Below are 8527 nucleotides of genomic sequence, written 5' to 3' on the forward strand. Positions count from 1 at the left end.
GCTGGCCTCTCAGATAGCAATACACTCCTGTCCTAAATACCAGCTAACCAACTACGCTCTGGTAACAGCCTTCCTTCTCACAAGTAAACTATCAGAAATGACCACTGAGTAGCAGGAAACTAACACATGAGAACATTTAAAGAACCAAGATAAAACAAACTACCTAGACAGGCTAGGGTTCAAGCCACACACCCCCATTCTTCTTGACGGTGGGTATAAAATCAGAACCATCTTTTACCTAATATAAAAGTTGTTTTTTTAACACAAATTATGCTGGGGCTAGAAAGATGGCTCGGCAGTTAAGAGCACTGCTACCTGGCAGAGGACCCAGGTTAGATGCCCAGCACCCACAAGACAATTCACAACTGTTAACCCCAGTTCTGAGGGAAACCAACACCCTTATCTGGCTTCCTCTGCACCAGGCATACATGTGGTGTGCATACATAAATACAGAAAAAACACTCGAGCACATAAAAAGAAAGTGTTTAAAAAGACAAATTAAGCTGATGAATAAATGAGAGAAATAGCTTAAAAGAAAGGCTGAAAGATGTGAGGGCCAATCTTAATTGTCAACTGGACACAGCAGGGGAGAGGGAACTCCACTGAGGAACTGCCTCTGGGTAGACAGGCCTAGAGGTGTGTCTGAAGACCCAACCCACTTGGGAACCCAATCCACCTGGGAAGTGCTACCCCTGGGCAAGCGGTCCTGGGGTGTGAAAGAAAACAGGTTGCAAACAAACAAGCAAACAAACAAAAAACTAACTAACGAATAAACAAAGGCAAGCAACCCAGGTCTCAGCTTTAGTTCCTGCCTTGATGCCTTTGATATGGATTGTAAGCAGATAAACCCTTTGTTCACCAAGTTGCTTTTGGTCATGGTGTTTATAATAACGAATCGAAAATCAGAACACAATCAGCACCAGGAACATGGGGTACTGCTGTGATGGTCCTGATCGTGTTGGGTTTTACTTTATTTTTGTCTTTTGGGGGATGGGGTAGTGAGGTTGGGGGGTGGTAGAAGTATTTGGAACTTTGGTCTGGAAATGCTCACAGCTTTGAAAGCTGTTCTTGAAAGAATGTTGAGAGAAATGCAGGCGGTGGAGACCTGGCCTGTGAAGTTTCAGAGGAAGCAGGGGCCGTTTCTCTGTCTCAGGTAAGGACCTTTGGAACCGGAACCTGTGCTTCACTGACCCCAACAGGTGCTGGCTAGCTGAGGCTGAAAAAGATGCCGATCTGTATCTTTACGATGAAATCTTCTGGGAAGAACTTCCTCAGGGCCAGCACACGGAAGCTAGAGCCTAGTAAGGAACCAAGGATGCATATCGAGCCCGACGATAATGTGGAAGAGAGACCACATGGTACTGGTTTTTCAAGGCATGAAGGTGTCAGCAGAGTAGCTGAGACTGGGCGATGTGAGAGGCCAGAGGCATGGTGGAGACTGCAGCCTCAGTTGCCCTGAGACTCCAGCAGAGTTGAGACACCAGGAGCGTGGGATAACTACTAAAGATGGTTGCAGGTGTGGTTCTGATCTTAAAAGAAAGGGGATGGGGAAGTGGGCTACCCACGCTTCTTGGAGCCTGACAACCATAAATGAGTCCCAGATGCTGGGCTCTGAGCTACAGGATTTGATTTATAGTGTTGGAACCAGGGGTTTGCTTTGATCTGTCACTGTGCTCTAGGTCTTCACTCTTGGACTAAGAACGCTTATCCCGTCTTCTTTGTTTTTCTTTTTGTAGACATGATTAAAGTGTTGGAAGTTATAGGGATTGTGAGCTTTTTAAAGTTGAAGCTGTGTTTTACATTGTGATATTGGCACAGGATCCTGGAGACAAGGGATATCTTATCGTTAGTATGGTGTTTTCAAGGCCTAACCATATTGTAGCATGAAATTATTATATTAATGGTTATGACTAATGTACCTTCCACATGTTTACTGGACATTTATACCACTTTTTAAAAGAAAGATATCATTTTGCTTACCCTTAGGCTGTTCTCTTTTTATTGTTACATTGTAAGATTCTTTACATATTCTAAATTAGCCCTTGAATATATATGGCCTGTAAACACTGTCCTGAATTCTATGGATTCTCTTAACATCCTAAAAGTTATTGGGGTTGGGGATTTAGCTCAGTGGTAGAGCGCTTGCCTAGGAAGCGCAAGGCCCTGGGTTCGGTCCCCAGCTCCAAAAAAAAGAACCAAAAAAAAAAAAAAGTTATTTTGCGCTCTCTCTCTCTCTCTCTCTCTCTCTCTCTCTCTCTCTCTCTCTGTCTCTCTGTCTCTCTGTGTGTGTGTACATTAGAATACTATAGTATGTGTTGAGGTCTCTCTTTCCTCCCATATGAGTTGCAGAGATCAAACTGACGTCATAAACCTTTTAAAAGGTGGGTGAAGTGCTTTACCCACTGAGTCACCTCACTGGCTTACTCTTCTCTTTCATTTTTACTTTTTAGAATTTTCTCTTTTTTCCTCTTTACTCTCTTAATGATGTTCTTAGATGCACAAAAGGACTTAGAGCTTTATGGGGCACTATCTATTTTAATCTTGCTTAGACTTTCAACTCCATGTCTTAAAACACATTGCCTGGTCCAAAGTCACCAACATATAAACACATTCTTTGCTGACATAGCTTATAGCTTTACATCCTGAATTTGCCTTTCCTGCATTTGTGTCCACTGAACGCAGTACAGGGTAGGAGGTCTGGCTCTGCTCTTTTCCTGTGACAACCTAGTTGTCCCAGCACTGTTTGCTGCATCTGTTGAAGACTCTCTCCCTCACTGAACTGTCTTGGCTTGCTTGTCCATCCTAATGTTTAATATTTAGAATCATGGTGGGAATCATGGCAGTGTGCAGGCAGACAGGTGCTGGAGGAGCTGAGAGTTCTACATCTTGGTCAGAAGGCAGTCAACAGAAGACTGTCCTCTTCATGCAACCAAAGGCCAGTGTCTTCCGAACTGGGCAGAGCCTGAGCATAAGAGGATCCCTCACAGGCCACCTCCACAGTGACACACTTCCTCCACCAAGGCCACACCTATTCCGACAAGGCCACACCTCCTAATAGTGTCACTTCCCATGGGCCAAGCGTATTCAAACCACCACAGACAGGGTCTCAGAGTATTCTCTGGCTGGCCTAGAACTCACTATTATAAATTCCAGGCTGACCTGGAATTCACAGAGAGTCCCCGGGCTCTGCCCCCCAAGTACTAGAACTTAGGGTGTGAAGCATCATACCAGGTGGTCTGCTAAAAACCAGTTGTTCTCAGCCTTCCAAATGCTGCAACCCTTTACTACAGTTCCTCATGTTGTAGGGACCCCTGTGATGGCTTTTATATGCTTGGCCCAAGGAGTGGCAATATTTGGAAGTGTGGCCTTGTTGGAGTAGGTGTGTCTCTGTGGGAATGGGCTTAAGACCCTCATCCTAGTGGCCTGGAAGCCAGTCTTCCACTAGCAGCCTTCAGATGGATGCTACCATGTTCCCACCTTGATGATACTGGACTGAACCCCTGACCCTGTAAGCCAGTCCCAATTAAACGTTGTCCTTATAAGAGTTGCCTTGGTCACGGTGTCTGTTCACAGCAGTAAAACCCTAACTAAGATAACCCCCAACCATAAAATTATTTGTGTTGCCACTTCCTAACTGTAACTTTGCTACTGTTGTGAATCATAATGTAAATATTTGATATGCAGATGGTCTTAGGTAATCCTGAGTTAAAGGATCATTTGACACCCTCCCCCCCAGGGAGTTACAACCACAGGTCGGGAACCACTAGTCAAAAACTAAATCTATAGGATAACTACATAATTTACACTATCTTTATGACTCATTCAAATATAAGCATACTAAAACAAAATATATTAATTAAATCCCATCATCTTTCGACATTTTACTGATTTTAGTTATTTAATATACTCTAATTTTCTATATTTTCTAATTTTGTTCTAAAGGTTTATTTATCAAGGGAAAAGCATAGCTTCACTGGTTTTGATTGTTTTGTGAATTGTTAGGACTTGAACCCAGCTCATGCTACTTCGGGCACTCCTACCACTGAGCAATAGTCCTAACCCAGACTGCGAATTTTAACATCTTAGGCCTTTTTATTTATTAATAGCATTAAGGATTTAGATGTACAATCTCTGTGGGCGTAGCTTACAGTCTCCACTCACATGCTTTCACACACAAGGCATCATCTTAGACCTGGCTGGGTTGGCAAAGTCTTTTCTTTTTCAAGGTTTTGTTTTTAATGATACGTCTGTCTGCATTTCTGTGGCAGGGAGGCACATGCCCTGAGCACGGGTGCCTGGAGGCCAATGGCATCGGAACATCCGAAGTGGGAGTTCCAGGCGGTTGTAAGACGCCCAGTGTGGGTGCTGGGAGCCGATCTCTCACACATACAGGGATAGAAACCCTCATACACAACCAGTGAGTCAGCAATCGGCCAATCAATTTTGTTATTAAAACGCTGAAGCATCATCCCTGCGGCCCACGAGGTTTTCTTAATAAAGGCATTCGCTATCACTCTCAAAAGCATGCATGCATGTTTTCACGCCTTCCTGTGTATGTGTAGGCTGTGTTTCACAGTAAAACAACAGAAAGCACGTCCAAGTGCCATCACTGTGAGCTGACAGACAGCAGTAATGTCTCCCAAACGTGCGGCTGCGGCGAGATGAGAAATTAGAAGTGTGCGCTCTCTGCTTTGCTTTTGCTTCCCTCCCTCCCTTCCTTCCTTCCTTCCTCCCTCTCTTTCTGCTTGTTTGGTGTCTGAGCCATCTTCCTGCTTCACCCCCATGCGCTGAGGGTTGCAGGCAGGAGCCCCACACCTGCATCTCTGTCTGGCAGGAGCTTGCTTACAGAGACTTGAGAAAAGCCCTGTAAGTCAGAGCTGGATTTCTCCCCTGAAGCAACTGGAGAGGGAGCGGGGAAGAATGAATTTCATTCCAATGTTAGAGCTTAAAGAGAACGAACAGAAAAGATATCCCCCAAACGGCCCAAAGGGCCAGGCACACAGCCACTGCCTTTGCATATACGAATGTCATTAAATCTTTGTGGCAATCCTGCAAAATGACTATCAGCTGGCAAGACAGGAGACCTCACAAAGACTCAATAATTCCCCAGTGACTGGAGCCAGTTAGCAGACCGAGCACACAGTTCTCTGAAGATTCGTCACTGTGGGTCAAATGCATTAACTCATCGGTGGCAGACGACAGGGAGGGCTTTAAAAAGAACTTCCCTTCTGTGCTAACCGTCCTAATGAGGGAAACAACTAATTAAAGGGTCAAAGACCAGGAGACGCCCTGCAGGAAACATTGCTGGCACCCCCATGAAGGAGCCAACAGCAATTTTCTGAATTCTACACATAGTTAGCAATGTATTACTTTCATTATTAGGGAAAAAAAATACATCTGGTTTGTCTTACGGTTTACCATAAGGCAAGTGCTGTTTTACAAATATAAATTCCTTTAATCCTTGGAGTAACCCTGGGAGGAACCAGTATAACCAGATAACCAGCATCTTCTTTGCCTAAGGAAACCAAGGTGCCGGGAGAAAGTAACTTGCTCAAGATTTCTGCCCTGATAACAACCCTGTCAGGAAGCCAAGACCGCCACAGTCCAGGTGGTGCTCTTCATGTTCTCAGCTACTCGCTCTGGACTATCTGCTGTGTACTGCTCGGCTGGCACTGGGACGGCTCGGTGGAAACAGTGTTGGCTGTGCAGGCGTGAGGATCTGCAGTCAAATCCTGCAAGTCCATGCAAAAAGCCAAGGACGGCTACATGCATATCTGTACCAAGAGTCAGGGGACTGAAGGAGATAAAGTAGTGAGGAATAGAGCAGGACTCCTCTGTTCTCCACATACGAATGTAGGTGTACAACCTCAGGGCCCACAGAGAGGATAGAGAGTGTCATATCACACGCGTACGTGCGTATGTGTGCGTGCGTGCACACACACACATTTCTAAAATAAAAAAACATAAGCTATCAGTGACAGTATTGAATATGGAATTTCATCCTGAGGGTTGTATCACAGAAGCATGTGAATACTTAATGGCCAATATACGATCAGATCTGTTTGAAACTTTAAAGCCACCCTTAGTTAAATAATTTATTTATTATATATAGGGTTATAACTTATAACCCTAAGTTAAATATAGAGTAACGGTCTTAGCACAGAAAATAGTATTTGTCAAGTGTTTTGTTCTTGCACCCTGATAAAATTATTAACCACAAAGCCATCGAAAAGACTAACGTACTGACAATCCTGATGACCTGTGCGGTACTGCCCACTTGTTAACATTTAATCACAACTAAAATACCTATGGGGAATCACTCTTCCTGCTCCTCCTCTTTCTTCCCTTCCACCTCTGACAGCCCGTTACTCTCCCGGGAGCTCTCAATCACTGTATTTTTCCATTTCCCTCTGGATTTCTTGGAAGCCTGACAGACTGTCTGGAAAGATGAATTTTCCAACTCCAAATACACAGCTGCTCCTTCCAAGGCCAGATCCACAGTTGACATGGGCTGCCTGGTAGGCATCGCCCAATCGATTATTAATGCCTGGGAACCTCTGCATAGCCCAATCTCTTCCTTTCTACTGGAGGCTACTGAGCTCCAAAGTCTATGATCTTACAAAATACTAAATGAGAAATGAGTGGACACCTTATGATCATGTGTAAATTATATGCACACAGACAAAACTGGGCTGGAAATGAGTATTTAATAAACGGCCTTCTTGATTTACAGACCTTCACTACTATTTAATAATGATGATAGCAAACCTGAAGAGGTAACCACGGTCTGTCATCTTAGAGCTCCCCGCTACAATACAGAAAGGTGGTTCTCAGCTCAGTAAACAGGCTTAATGCCCCGCACTTCTGTGGCCTGCGGGTGAATCAGAACGTATGATGATACTATGTGCTACAAAACTGACTTCTGTATTTCTTCTATTTGTTGATTTAAAAATACTTAGCTGGGGCTGGAGAGATGGCTGTGTGGTTAATGAGTATTCTTGCAGAGGGTCGGTTCCCAGCAACCCTGGTGGTTAATCACCATCCATAACTCCAGCTGCGAGGACCAAGCGCCTTTCCTGGCCATCTTGGGTATCAAGCATGTGTGCAGTAAACGTATCCTACATGCAGGCCAAGCACTCACACGTGAATAAGAGGAAGGAATTCTGTACGGTTTTAACTTTATATACTATCATTGTGTGTGAGAGTAGGAAGGGGCATGGCAGGGCAGACAGTGAAGCTCAGAGGGACCCCCAGTCAGTCCTTACTTCTAAGAGTCAGGCTGAGTTCATCAAGCTTTCTTTCCCCTCTCACCCATCTCACTGGCCATCACCATTTTAAGATGGCCCTCATGTCCTCGTGTAGCCCAGGCCGATCCTGACCTGATCTTCCTTTGTCCACCTCCCGGGTTCTGGGAGTCAGGGCTGGAGTGCCCCTGTGAGCCTGGCCTGTATTTCTTTAAATAAGTCAGTCGCTATCCCATCTGGCAAGGGTTTTTCTCCATAAGAAAGAGGACCATCCCTGCTCATCGGGACATTAGATAGCCAACAGACATCATTGAACATATGATTATAAAGACACAGTTAAGAACATGCACACACACATATACAAAGAGAGAGAGAAACAGACACAGAGAGACACAGAAACTAAGAGACAGAGACAGAGAGAGGAGAGCTTTGGTAGATCTGGGCTGGGGAGAGTAGTTCACACCTTTAACTCCCAGCATCCAGAAGGTGGATCCAGGAGAATCAAGAATTTAAGGTGAGCCTTGACTACATAGCAAGTTTGAGGCTTGCCTAGGCTACGTGAGACCCTGTGTCTCAAAAAAAGTAAAAATAAAAAACTTGGTGGTGCTGACCTTATAGTCTGATTTATATAATTCATACAAAATATAACAAAGTATTATTAACCACAGTGTTGCACTACTTTCTAGTTTGGTTTATTCGTGTGATACAAAAACATCTCACTCGACAGGTTTATTATGAGAGGCAAATATGCAGAAACAAGTTGGAAAGTACTGTGCAGATATGTCACAGCAGCGTGGAGTAGCCAGAGTGCCTAGGACGGGTCTAACTAGGTCAAGAAGAAACGATCTCATGCTTCATCTCTGCCACGGCTGTCGGTAACAGCATGAATCACAGTCCTAGACACAGTTCAGCCTAAGTCACGTGCACTTGCACCCACCCTTCAGCTACAACTGCTTAAGTCCACAGTATAAGGAGCAGTGAACCAGCGGGCCAGCATCCCTTAAAAGGAAGACCCTCCAGGTATAGTGCCCTTACGACCAGCACTAGACAGGCAGAGGCAGGACGATCTCTGTGAATTTGAGGCCAGTCTAGTCTCCATAGGGAGTTTGGGACTGCCAGGGTTACATAGTGAGACCCTGTAAGGAGAAGAAAGAGAAGGAGGAGAAGGGCTATGAAGACAATGGGAACCACAAGCACACACATATACATTTTCTTAGTCAGGGTTAGAGTCACAGAGCTTATGGGCAGTCTCTATACAGTAAGGGAATTGGTTGATGACTTAC

General features: G+C 44.7%; 1 protein-coding gene across 4 annotated transcripts in view; it reads right to left on the minus strand.

Annotated features, from left to right (window-relative positions):
• Nucleotides 1-8527, minus strand: part of Slc16a10 (solute carrier family 16 member 10) — a 108164-nt gene that overhangs the window by 62721 nt on the left and 36916 nt on the right.

This window comes from Rattus norvegicus, chromosome 20, assembly GCF_036323735.1.
Source record: "Rattus norvegicus strain BN/NHsdMcwi chromosome 20, GRCr8, whole genome shotgun sequence".
Lineage (NCBI taxonomy): Eukaryota > Metazoa > Chordata > Mammalia > Rodentia > Muridae > Rattus > Rattus norvegicus.